Genomic DNA, 14,837 nt, shown 5'->3' with positions numbered 1-14,837 from the left:
ATTTGAAAGAAACGTTTGTTATACGATGGTGTATCCCGAGTGTGCTCGACAATGTATTCTGTGAAGGTTTTCTAGTGCTTTCTCGATATTACCACTGCCACAAAACGTACTGCAATAAGTGAGTACTAGCAGTGAAAGTGCTTTGATAACTAGTGACGATACTTTATATTACGATCCATCTCGGTACCTCTATGATCACTTGGCACATACAAGTTGTGTATAACTGAGATGAATAAGACGGTCGACTGAGTGACTCTGCCCTAAATCCACAACCAAACAAGGAACAGGAAATGAGACGGAATCACTCACTCTAAGCCTGCAAAATCTTAGTTATACATAACCCTGATGTATATACTAACCCATCATAGCTCACCTGCACGGATCTTTTAGTTCTCTTACGAATATTATGACTTGTTCAGACGAATTAATAATTTATAATTACTTTTAAATTTTCCCCAAGTTTTTAATCTTACTATAATATATAAATTAAATCTTTTAAAGTAATTTTATTTAGAAGACGTACCAAAAATCTCAAAAGAGGGTTCCTTGTTGCTCCCTTATGTCTTGTCGTTAAATTCCTCCTTCTCCTCCGTCATTTCTCTCTGTTGGACAGTCTCTCTTGAAATGTCCCATTTCACCACATGCATGGCATACTTGAATTATACTAGCATCGGTGGTTGAAGTGATGTGTTGAGTCGGAGTTCCACAGAAGCGAGTTCCTTCGTCATTTCTCTCTGTTGGACAATCCCTCTTGAAATGTCCAGATTCGCTGCACCTAAAACTAACCTGGTTTACTTCGGAGATTGGTTGTGCTGGCGCCCTACAGAAACGGGCAGTGTGCCCCTTCCTGCGGAAATTCATGCACTGCAACTCCCGGCAAGCTCCGGTGTGGTGGTAGTTGCATTTGTCTCACTTTGGAAGATTTCCAGCATATCGGTTGACGGGGGTTGTTGTGGTAGATGTAGTGCCAGATGTGGCGACTGCTGTTGTGACCGCAGGGGTAGTCACGGGCTGTCGTCTCTTGGTAGGACCTTGAGCCGACTTTTTCACCTTTTTGTCCTAAAACTTTCGTTTCTTGTTCTTAGGTTTGTGGTGTGGGGTGTCCTTGTCAGCAGACACTCACTGGTTCCATTGATTGTTACTGCGATTAGCATAACCGACATTGCTTCCGCTTCCGTTGGCGTTATTAGCATTGAACTGTGCCATGACAGCTGTCACAGCAACTGTGACCGTAGCCTGAAAAGTAGTGGAGTCTATCTGCAGAATTGGTGCCTCGCCAGTTGGTTGGTTTCCTCCTTGTGAAGACATGATTCTGTTGCATGGCGAGAAATGATCTCGTGAGTAATGATGGTCATTGTTAGTTGTATTCCACCAATTTAAATATACTTATCGAAATCACGCTTAGCTGGACTAATCTCAATGTTTCTGTCAACATTTCTGAGATATGTCCATGGTAGTGAGTGGAAGTAGGTATTGTACGAGTGATATTTAAACTAAGTTATCCCTGTTTCCTAGTGTATCATGTTCTGACTTTCGTAAGGTTATGAAACAATTCATGACGGAAGTCTATATAAAATAAACTTTATGAATTTGAAGTGGCTATCCTTGAATGAATTTCTGTGAATTGAATATTTGTTACCGGCTGTACAAAAAAGAAAAAATCCTAACACATAGTGTGAGTAGTGTATTCACTAGCTCACTAAGTCATTTTTAGGTTATTATTTATTAGTATGACACATAGGATGTTTGGTTTCTTCGGCTGATCCCTCTTTGGAAAACTCCTCATGAACCTCTTCTTGTTCCTCCTTGACTTCTCTGCTGACTGCTATGACGGAGTGGTTACATCTATCTAGGTTTGTCGTTCGAGAATGGGAGTGTCTAAAGAATCTATGAGATTAAGTGAAACATTATGGGGTGATCCTCACCGGGTCCTCCTATAATTGCGCAGTGTATACAAGTTGTATATAATTTAAGATTAAATAGACGTTCGAATAAGTGATCCTACTCTAAAACCACAACCAAACAAGGAACAGGAAGTAGAGCATGGCTCACAAATTCTAAGTCTATAAAATCTTAATTATATAAAACTTTGGGAGTATACATTCCGAAATTATAGACCTACAAGAACGGTCTTTTAAATTTTCAAATAAGTTATTTATAGTGCCTAAAATACTCCTATAGTATTTTAATGGTATGAACTTGGTAAGTTTTAAATTTGTTGTTATCTTATAGTATCATAAAATACTCCTATAGTATTTTAACTTTATGTTCTGATCTAGAGAGCCTTTATTTACAGAGTTGTGTAAGTTTTAATTCTGTTGCAACACCACATCACTCCCAAAGACATGTTGGTCATATCTAAAATAAATATAGTTGATCAGGCTATATTGATCGCAGATATGATTACATAACTGTCCAGGTTTGATCGCAGTGTCCAACCTTTAAATACTTCTGTTTTGTTCTTCTTGTGATACTTGTTCTAGTATATATATATATATATATATATATATATATATATATATATATATATATATATATATATATATATATATATATATATATATATATATATATATATATATATATATATATGTTTGCAGGTATGTATACTTTTATAAGAATATTGATATATTTTAAAACCATACTATTAGTCAGAGCACTTCGGCCCTAGGGTATTTATAGTTGTATATCTTTTATAGGTTGATATACTTATTTCACTATAAACAATGCTCTGATACCAATCTGTCACACCCCCAAACCGGAACGGCGGAAACGTTCGGGGACGGAGGACGTCATGCTTAGTATCACAACACATCCATTATAGTAATCAAAGTAACAAACAACCATTGCATTAATATTAAAGTATTTACAATGTATTGGATTCACAAAAGATTGACTCCAAAAGTAAATAACAAAACAAAGACATGAAGTTACTATGCTCCATCTTCTGAATCCCGGTGCGCGTACCTGTCTACTAGTTTATTGAGAATACAAGTTATTTTAAAATAGTAGATCAGCATTTAAGCTGGTGAGTTCATAAGTATTTTAATCATAAGAAGTATATTATAAGTTCTCTAAAAAAAGTTCGTCAGTTCCTCCAGAAAATCCTATATTTTCTTATATGATAACATGATAAGTAAAAATGACTCTACAATTCCTTCTATGAGTACTAAATGGATACAAGTTATATACAATTTAGAGTAAACAGACAATCGATTGTGTGAATATGCCCTAAGCCCACAACCAAACAAGGAACAGGAAATGAGGCGGAAGTCACACATCCCATTGTTTGTTAGATAGTCAATGTATATAACCCTGGCGTATTCATTTGGTACTTACGGAGTTAACTGTAATAGTTCTATTATATTTGAAGAAAACATTCCTTAAGAAAAAAATATATTTCCTTTAGTAAAATGGTAACCACAATAGTTCCTTCTATAATCACTTAGTTTATATTAGTTATATATAATCTAATATCGAACAGACAGTTAAATGTATGAATCTACCCTAAGTCCACAACCAAACAAGGAACAAGAAGTAAGGTGGAAAACACACATTCAACTGCCTATCGAATATAAATTATATATATAACCCTGATGTATAAACTAAGGTATTATAGAATTAACCATTTAAGGTCCTTAAAGTTATACTGGTTTAATAATGCGTATCAAACCTTTTATAGATAAGTTTCTAGTTTCACCTACTTAATGTTCTATCCGAAAAGTATGTTTTTGTACTAGAAAGTAGTATGCTGCATTGGTATGTTATGACCTGACCCATACCTGTAACTTCCTATGATTACTTGGTGTATACGAGTTATATATATATATATATATATATATATATATATATATATATATATATATATATATATATATATATATATAACTAAGATCGAATAGATAGTAGACTGTGTGAATCTGCTCTAAGCCCATAACCAAACAAGAAACAGGAAATGAAGCGGAAAGCACACATCCTACTGCCTGTCGGATCTGATTAATATATAACCCTAATGTATCTACCGAGGAATCATAAAGGTAGCATTATAGGCCCCTTTCAACTGTATGTTCATGTTACTAGGAAAGTTATGTGGCGCTGATCTATTGTTTAGGAAGACTACTAGAAGTTATGAAATCTTGTACTCTAAACGCCTTAGTCGATACTGTTGTGATTTTTATATATTGCTATGTTTTATATATTATTTTCCGGTACTTTGTAGATGTACCCTTTTTAAATAAAACCCAGTACTTTGCAGATGTGCCCCATATATAACCCGGTACTTTGTAGATGTACCACATATATAATCCGGTACTTTGTAGATGTACCACATATATAACCCGGTACTTTGTAGATGTACCCCATATATATATATATATATATATATATATATATATATATATATATGACGATATACTTAGTGTATTATAATATTTTGTTTTAAACAAATGAATTAATGATATGTTACTTTCCTAGTTTACTGGGAGTGTAAAGTATATGTACGAGAATCATGTATTGTTCCTCTGTTCTAGAATATAGTATGTACTTAATCCCTAAACTATACCTATTATAGTTTACTAGTATGTTTGCTTAAACTATACCCGATGTGTAGAAAACACTCAATTATCTATTGAGTTAAGCATGTACTTTAAAAATGGGATTTTAATAACAATAATCTAACATCCTTTAAAAGAGTTTTTGAATTGATTTAATTACTTATAAAAAAACATAAGAATTTCTTTAATGTAATGGTTATCACATGTAAATATTTACACAATTTGATTGTGTTTAACTGGTATCCCCCCCCCCCCTAAAAGCTTTTAAAACTATTTAAAAGATAGATTATAGGGGTATGTACTGACCTTATGTGGGTGATTCAATTGAAGATTCGAATAAGGATGATCAGTTCCACGAATGAAGACCTGAGACACAAATGAGTCCAAAAGAGTGCTAGAAGCAAGTTAGGAGGCTGAAGTGGTCCTCACGACCCTAAGGAGGGTTCACGGCCCAAGAACACATGAGTGTTCACGACCCATGTTGATGGGTTCACGGCCCTGAAGAAGGGTTCACGACCCAAAGGTGAAGAACACTTGAAGATCTTGTGGATTGGTGAGTGTTTGAAGGCCATTTTGTGGTATACCAAAGAGATATAAAAGAAAAGGGGTGTTTAAGGGAAGAAGAGGGTGTTCTTGAGGATGATACTTGAGAGAGAATAGAAGAGATCATGGATGGAAGATGAGAAATGAAGAGAAAATGAGCCAAAACTCATATATATGGCATGAGTTCACGGTCCGAGGGTTCACGGTCCGAGTTCACGGCTCCGAGGTTCACGGCTGCGAGGTTCACGGCTCGGTGTTCACGACTCGAATGGTTTACGGCTCGGATGGTTCACGGCTGCGAGGGTTCTCAATTCCTTATGCTTTTCTCTTCCAAACTATAACACACTTAGTTACAAGGCTTCAAAACTTTATAAACCAATAATCCATCTAATTTAAGATCATGGGAGGAATAAATTTGACCAAAGTGGACTTTTATAAGAATAAAATTTTCGGGTTGTCACAACTGGCTTGCCCCTTTAGTCCTAAGACTGAAATATAACTGATCAGCCCTCAGTGCGAGTCTGACATGCTCCCCTGGCCCTCAACTCGCATCTAGAATGCTTCAGAGTCCTCAGTATGAGTCTGGAATGCCCTACCTGGCCCTCAGCTGATATCTGGCATACTCCAGGGTTTGTTGGTTACCGCACGGAGCAGTACATCCTCAACCCTACCCATACAACATGTCAACATGTAACAACTAAATACACATACAGATAGTCAGACAGTATCACAGGTAGTCCTACAGATCTACCAGATTAGCATAGCAAACTAGCATCCATAACTAACTCATACTTAGCATATCAACAACTACTAGGATATCAGATCCAATGGTCCGGCCTTGGTGCCTTCGACCCCTAAGTATAGTGAGGAAAACTCACCTCACAATGTCGAACTGAACTGAAAAGATCAAACTCCCAAAACACAACTCCAAACTCAAACACCTACAACCACCATTGAACTAATTCCATCAAAATCCCAAATTACCAAAATGTAACATCCCAAACTTTAAGACCAAAAACTTCATTTTCGATTTAATAATTCATAAAACAAATTATAGAAAACATCAACGAGTTATCTCATTCCATAAAAACCCTAGATCATGTGTCTCAAAAGCATGTCATAAGATAATAATAATGTTAGAGTACAAATCCCAAGAATCTTATATTCGGAAAATCGTGTGTGTGATGCACTGCTACCGTACTGGCTCCTTTCCCTTTGAAGAAGAAGGACCTGAAACAAAAACTGAAAACTGTAAGCACAAATTTAGTGAGTTCCCCCATCATACCACATATCATACAACAATCATACTTTCTAACATATCCGGGTACTGGACTACCCCTTCGGTCTCTTTCAACCGGTACCTGCCTAGCATATCATGGTGCTGGCCTACCCCTTCAGTCTCTTTCAACCGATAACTTGCCTAGCATATCAGGGTGCTTTCCTACCCCTTCGGTCCTTTCGACCGGTACATCGCTTAGCATATCAGGGTGATGGCCTACCCCTTCGGTCCTTTCGACCGGTACCGGGGACTATTTCACCCCTACTTCTACCATATAACATTCTAGCTCATACACACATAAGTCATATACTGCCTAGCTTATCCGGGTGCTGGCATACCCCTTCATCCCTATCGACCGGTACTGAGGTCTATCCTACCCCTCCCACCACTATCACATAACATCATAGCATACTAGCACATAAAGTATAACAGATAGTGACATACCAGATAATTATCACAAAGACAATCATTTCTACTATAACTCTTACTAGTGGGTCGACGTTGGTGCCTTCGACCCACTTCTATTGGAAGGTAACTCACCTCAAATGTCGTGTAGTAGCTGAACTGTCCTCGGCTCTGGGATCAACTCCTCTCAAACTCCTACACATAAAAATCTCCTTTAATTACCCTTTCATACTCATAACCCCTTTACGGGTCAACTCTGGTCAATGGTCAAAGTCAAAGTCAACATCCTGGTCAAAGTCAACATCCTGGTTAAAGTTAAAATCCTGGTTGACTCAACTCGCCGAGTTGGTCCATCAACTCGTCGAGCTCCATGATCCATAAAACCCTGGAAATCTCAATCCAACTCGTTGAGTTCTTTCATGAACTCGTCGAGTTCCTCCTCATAGCATAGTTGAGACATTTCACTCACAACTCGTAGAGTTCTTCCTTGAACTCGTCGAGTTCCTCAATCTTCATAACCCAAAACCATGGCCAACTAGTTGAGTCATCTCCTAGACTTAACGAGTATTCTCAGTAACAGAGAAGGTAGGGGGACCACGATCCAACTTGCCGAGTTGTATGAACAACTCGTCGAGTCCCCCATAGTCTAAACCCATTCAGTCGTTTCTAGTCGGGTTCAATGCGTCCAAACCATAGATCTAGTCCCCTAGGACTAATTTACCACATAAAGTTGCTAACTTTACGTCCATGCATGGTGTCATGAAGTTAGAAACACCAAAACTAAGCTATATAAGGGATCTAGGGCATAGGGAAGGGCCAAGGCTTGATAAAGCTGGCAACTTTCAGTCTTATAAGCTCATGAGTTCCTAGATCTGAAGTTAAAACCTCATGATACACTCAAACCCCAAAAATGACTTCAATATGGCCCAAACGTAACAAAATACAACCCTAAATAAAGATCTAAGCAAAGGAATGTCAGGGTATCAACTTTATACCTCAAATGAGTCAGAAATGCAGCTCAACTTCCGGATCTACTGGCTTCCTCTTGAATCCCCAAGCTTTTCCTTCCTTCTCAAGCTTCGAAATCACCAAGAACACACAACAATGGCTCAAAAACACTGAAAGGTGGATTAGGGTTTCGTGGCTAGGGTTTGGGGTGATGGAGGCTGCAAATGAGGCCACCCTTTGGAGGTTAAGGTGCTTAAATAGGGTGCAAAACCCTGAAAATTAGGGTTTCACTTTGGCAGCCCTAGTCGTCGAGTTGAGGCTCTCAACTCGTCGAGTAGACTTCAAGTCCGCGTCCAGATTCCATTCCTACTCGTCGAATTTGGGGCCTCCAACTCGTCGAGTCCCTTTGCAAAAACGGCTAATTTGATTTAAATTTCAAACCAGGATCTGGGCGTTACAAATCTACCCCTCTTATTTTAGACATCGTCCTCGAACTCTGCTACGTCGGGGAATAGCTCGGGGTAGTGCTCCCTCATCTCGTCCTCCGGCTCCCAGGTCCATTCCGAGCCCTTGCGGTGCTGCCATTGCACCTTCACCAACTCAACCCTCTTGTTTCTCATATCCTTCGTCTTCCTGTCAAGGATTGCTATCGGTCACTCGATGTAGTTCAGGCTGTCATCCACCTGAATATCCTCTAGAAGCACCACTGCAGAGTCATCAACCAAGCACTTCCACAGCTGGGAGACATGAAATGTGCTATGGATCTGACTAAGCTCGGCTGGCAGATCCAGCCTATATGCCACCTTACACACCCGGTCTATAACCCTGAAAGGACCAATGTACCTAGGACCCAACTTGCCCTGCTTTCTGAACCGGATGACATCTTTCCAAGGTGACACCTTCAGGAGAACCATATCTCCTACCTGAAACTCCAGGTCTGAGCGGCGCTTGTCGGCATAACTTTTCTGCCGACTCTGAAGCCTGCTCCGGACCTGCTGGATCCTCTCTGTCGTCTTGAGTACCACTTCGGTACTCCCCATGACTCTCTGCCCAACCTCACCCTATCATATTGGGGTTCTACACTTCCTCCCATATAACATCTCGAAGGGAGGACGATTGATGCTCGCATGGTAGCTATTGTTGTAGGAAAACTCTGCCACGGGAATATAGGTATCCCAGCTACTACCGAAGTCTAGTATGCATGCTCGCAGCATGTCCTCCAAGGTCTGGATGGTCCGTTCACTCTGACCATCTGTCTGGGGGTGAAAAGCCGTGCTAAAATGCTGACGAGTACCCAACTCGTCATGAAATTTCTTCCAGAATCTGGAAGTAAATCGCACGTCTCGGTCAGAAATCACGGAAACGGGCACTCCGTGTCGAGCTACTACCTCTCTGATGTAGATGTCGACCGGCTTTTTGGCCAAAATGCTCTCCTAGATCGGGATGAAATGGGAACTCTTGGTCAACTGATCCACGATGACCCAAATCGAATCCACTCCCTGTGCGGTCCTGGGAAGCTTCATGATGAACTCCATAGTAATATCCTCCCATTTCCACACAGGGATATCCAACGGCTGTGTCTTGCCGTGAGGCCTCTGGTGCTCGGCCTTGACCTTCCTGCAGGTCAAGCACCTCTCAACGTACCAGGCTACATCCCGCTTCATGCAGGGCCACCAGTAATCAGGACGAAGATCTCTATACATCTTCGTCGCCCCGAGATAGATGAAAAATCTGGACTTGTGCGCCTGGTCCATCTGGATCTGGCGCACACCACCTGTGTACAGAACCCACACTCTGCAGTGTAGTGTCAATAGGCTGCGAATATCATAGTCAAAGGGGGAAATCAGTCCCACTATACGCTCACTCTTCCGGTGTTCCTCCTTCATAGCCTCCTGTTGGGCCTCCCAGATCTTCTCAAGAAGCGGAGTCACTACTGTCATCCTCAGATAGATGTCCCTGATTGGGACTACGAATTACTTGCGGCTAAGTGCATCGGCCACAACATTGGCCTTCCCCGGGTGGTAAAGGATCTCACAGTCGTAATCCTTTACCACGTCTAGCCACCAATGCTACCTCATGTTCATATTTGGTTGATCTATGAGGTACCTCAAGCTCTTGTGGTTCGTGTAAATGGTACAACGGACCCCATAGAGGTTGTGTCGCAAAATCATGAGGGCGAAAACAACCACCCCCAACTCCATATCATGCGTCAGGTAGTTTGCCTCGTGAGGCTTCAGCTGCCTCGAGGCGTAGACAATGACGTGCCCCCTCTGCATCAATATTACACCCAAACCCAAGATGGACGCATCCCAGTACACTACAAAATCCTCCACTCCCTATGGCAGGGCTAAAATCGGTGCATCACACAATCTCTGCCTCAACGTGTCAAACGCTGCCTGCTGCTCAGGCCCCCAGCGAAATACCACAACCTTCTTCGTCAGTCGGGTCAAGGGTACTGCTATCTTGGAGAGGTTATGTATGAATATCCGGTAATAGCCTGCTAACCCAAGGAAACTCCGAATCTTAGATGGAGACTTCAGAACCTCCCATCTCATCACGGCCTCCACTTTGGCCGGTTCAACCAAAATACCATTCTGGTTGATAAGGTGCCCCAGAAACTGCACTTCAGAACCTCCCATCTCAGGGTATCCAACACCTCCCGCAAGTGCTCCTCATGCCGCTCCTGTGTCTTGGAGTAAACCAAGATGTCATCAATAAAGACTATTACAGACCGATCCAACATCGGTCTGCATACGTGGTTCATGAGGTCCATGAACGCGGCAGGGACGTTGGTGAGCCCAAAGGCCATCACCACGAACTCATAGTGGCCATAGCGATTCCGGAAAGCAGTCTTCTGTACATCCTCGTCTCTGACTCACACCTGGTGGTAGCCTGAACGCAAATCTATCTTGGAAAACCAAGATGCCCCCTGTAGCTGGTCGAGGAGATCATCAATCCTCAAGAGTGGGTAACGGTTCTTCACCGTTACCTTGTTCAACTCCCGATAATCTATACAAATCTGATGCGACCCGTCCTTCTTCTTCACAAATAGGATCGGGGCTCCCCAAGGCGAACTGCTCAGCCTAATGAATCCCTTGTCTAACAGCTCCTATAGCTGTGTAGACAACTCCTGCATCTCGAGAGGAGCCAACCGATATGGTGCCTTGGCTATCGGAGTCGCACCAGGGACTAGTTCTCCCCCACTTGGGGTCCTGATGCGTACCAGTTGTTACGCATAGTCGATCACTGCCCTATTAGGGCTCAACCAATCCATGCCTATGATAACCTTGTTCCCCCTCAAAGGAATGAGGACCAAATCCACAAGATAACGCTCGTTGTACAACCTCAAGACGCAATCTCTGTAAACCTTTGATGCCCGTACAGATCAGTTGTCAACAATCTCAATCTCTAAAGGACAATCTAACATGCCCGAAGACTCTGAAAACCTCTTGCTAAGTGCAAGAGAGACAAATGATCCGGTAGCCCCCGAATCGAATAACACCTGAACTAGGATACTGTTCACATGGAACGATCCTAAATGAAGCACATAAAACATAGATCATAAATAACATAACCAAAATATAATAAGAGTTAGGGAGAAGAAAACATACCCGTCACCACATCCGGTGCGGCACGCGCCTCCTCGGCGGTCAGCTGGAAGGCTCGGCTCCTCACTACTGGAGCATTTGTCTTGCCCTGTAGGCTATCCGTGATCCACAAGGTCGCTAGAGCAGGCGCCGCCACTGGCGCTCCTGATGTCAATTTCAGTCAGTTGTCCTTTTTATGGCCCTTCTGATTGCAATGAAAGCAAATCAGGTATGATATTTGTAAGGTAGGAGTAGGGGCAGTACAATCCCTGCCAAAGTGCCCAAGCTTGCCGCACTTATAGCAGCCCGACGACCCTAATCGACAAACTCCCTCATGCATCTTGCCACATTTCCCACAATGGTCCCTGCCTTACTGGCCCTTCGACCTAGAGTCGGATCCCTTAAGTTTCTTCCCCGAACCCCCAGTCGCTTGCCCAGCCTCCGCCTTCCTCTTTCGGATGTGCTCTATATCAATCTCCCGCTCTCTCACCCTGGCTATCATGTCCTCCAAAGTCGGGCATGCTAAGTAGCTGACATGTTTCCGGATGTCAGCTCTCAACATGTCGCAGTACCAGGTCTTCCTTATCTCCTCATTCCCCGCGTACTGAGGCACCAGTAAGGCGCACTCCCTAAACTTGGCAGTAATCTCCGCCACCGACTCAGCCGTCTGTCTCATATCAAGAAACTCCCTGGCGAGCTGCTGAATCTCCACAGTTGGCGCAAACTCAGCCCTAAACCTAGTCACAAAGTCCGGCCAACTCATAGCCTCAATGGTTGGGGCTCCCAACGTGTCACTGACTGCCTCCCACCACTCTCGAGCTCGATCTCTCAAACAACCCGCAGCATATCGGACCTTCGACCTCTTAGGGCAGAAGCTCGTCAACTGTGCAGACTCCATCTCTGCAATCCGCCTCCTGGCCACAATGGGGTCCTTCACCCCGTGGAAGTCTGGTGCACCACATCCCCTGAAATCCTTGAAGGAGAGTATGCGCGTCCCTGACTGGCCAGATGCCATGTCACTCCTGAACACCCTGAGGCGCTCCTCCATCAGCTCGATGATCCATTCCTTGATCGACCCGAAAATCACCTGGGTCGCCTCAAGGATGCCTCTCGTAATCTCAGGTGCGATGAACTCGCGTAGTCCGTCGTCAACCAGCTAGGAACCTGCACCTGAACCTGAACGTGATCCTGAACCAGACCCTGAACCTCCTGCTCCGTGACGTGTCACCACCATTCTGAAACAAAACACATAATCGTCAGGGTCATACATAACCTCAAGAGGTCTCACACACTCTACAAGTTCCCTGGTTCTATCTTAGCCCTCCTTGACTCGAGTACGGATCCTCTGCTTTTAGTAGTACGGGCCCATACTACCTTCCACATCTATCCGTAATTTCCTCAAGGATTGCCTTGACTTCACCAAGTCCCTTTCACTACTAATGCTCGCTGCACTAATCTCATCCTAGGCTTACCCTAGGGTAACTCTCCGACCCACTCTCCGCCATCAGTTGCATAAGAAGTCCCTGCTATCTCCGCTAACTAGCTCGCGAATACCATTACATATTACTAAGACCAGATAATTCTTCGAATGAGACGTCCTACCCTACAACGGTTAGACTCAAACGAGGGCTGCGAAATAGAGCTAAACCTAACCTTCTGAAATTATTCAGTCCTCGTAATATGTAACTTAATATATTCGTTCACTACTTAGTCAAAGATAACTAGGACTCCTAAAAGCACAAAGGAAGCAGCATTCGAGCATTGAGTAACATAATCAAGCATATCATAATCAGGCTATCATATTACTGACTAATCAGTGCTATCATGCAGCTCAATAAGCACATAAAGCAGGCACATAAGGCATCTTCCTAAATCCTTAGCCCTAATCTAGCATGCAGTTTGCATACACATACAGTAGGCATATAAGGCATCCTTCCTAGATCCTTAGCCCTAATCTAGCATGCAGTTCTGATAATCATATCATATATCATCACAAACACGTATGGGTATCATGGGGAAAACTTACTTGTGCTCGGCCGATTGCACGCATCACACACCTTGTTCTTTCTCAAAACTCTTCGTTTTAATTTTTAGAAAATTTATTTTTCTTGTAAAAACCTTCCAAACCCTCGATTTGAGTTCAGACACCCCCAAAAGTGTTTCCGAATCCCTCAAACCTGGGTCTGATACCAACTTGTAACATCCCAAAATTTAAGACCAAAAATTTCATTTTCGATTTATATAATTCATAAAACAAATTATAGAAAACATCAACGAGTTATCTCATTCCATAAAAACCCTAGATCATGTGTCTAAAAAGCATGTCATAAGATAATAATAATGTCAGAGTACAAATCCCAAAAATCTCATATGCGGAAAATCGTGTGTGTGATGCGCTGCTACCGTACCGGCTCCTTTCCCTTTGAAGAAGAAGGACCTGAAACAAAAGTTGAAAAGTGTAAGCACAAAGCTTAGTGAGTTCCCCCATCATACCACATACCATACAACAATCATATTGTCTAACATATCTGGGTACTGGACTACCCCTTCGGTCTCTTTGAACCGGTAACAGCCTATCATATCAGGGTGCTGGCCTACCCCTTCGGTCTCTTTCAACCGGTAACTTGCCTAGCATATCAGGGTGCTGGCCTACCCTCCGATCCTTTCGACTGGTACCTCGCTTAGCATATCAGGGTGCTGGCCTACTCTTCGGTCCTTTCAACCGGTACCCGGGACTATTTCACCCTTACTTCTACCATATAACATTCTAGCTCATAAACACATAAGTCATATACTGCCTAGCTTATCCGGGTGCTGGCATACCCCTTCGGCCCTATCGACCGGTACCGGGGTCCATCCTACCCCTCCTACCACTATCACATAACATCATACCATACTAGCACATAAATCATAACAGATACTGACATACCAGATAATTATCACAAACACAATCATCTCTACTATAGCTCTTACTAATGGGCCGACATTGGTGCCTTCTACCCACTTCTATTGGAAGGCAACTCACCTCAAATGTCGTGTAGTAGCTGAACTGTCATCGCCTCTAGGATCAATTCCTCTCAAACTCCTACACATAAAAATCTCCTTTAATTACCCTTTCATACTCATAACCCCTTTACGGGTCAACTCTGGTCAATGGTCAAAGTCAAAGTCAACATCCTGGTCAAAGTCAACATCCTGGTCAAAGCTAAAATCCTGGTTGACTCAACTCGCCGAGTTGGTCCATCAACTCGTCGAGTTCAATGATCCATAAAAGCCTGGAAATCTCGATCCAACTCGTCGAGTTGTTTCATGAACTCGTCGAGTTCCTCCTCATAGCATAGTCGGGACATTTCATACACAACTCGTCGAGTTCCTCCTTGAACTCATCGAGTTCCTCAATCTTCATAACCCAAAACTATGGCCAACTCGCTGAGTTATCTCCTGGACTCAACGAGTTTGCTCAGTAACAGAGAAGGTTGGGGGACCACGACCCAACTCGCCAAGTTGTATGAACAACTCGTC

The sequence above is a fragment of the Lactuca virosa genome, chromosome 4, assembly GCF_052849685.1.
Source record: "Lactuca virosa cultivar CGN04683 chromosome 4, Lactuca_virosa_CGN04683_v6, whole genome shotgun sequence".
In the NCBI taxonomy this organism is placed as follows: Eukaryota; Viridiplantae; Streptophyta; class Magnoliopsida; order Asterales; family Asteraceae; genus Lactuca; species Lactuca virosa.
This window is presented reverse-complemented; position numbering follows the sequence as displayed.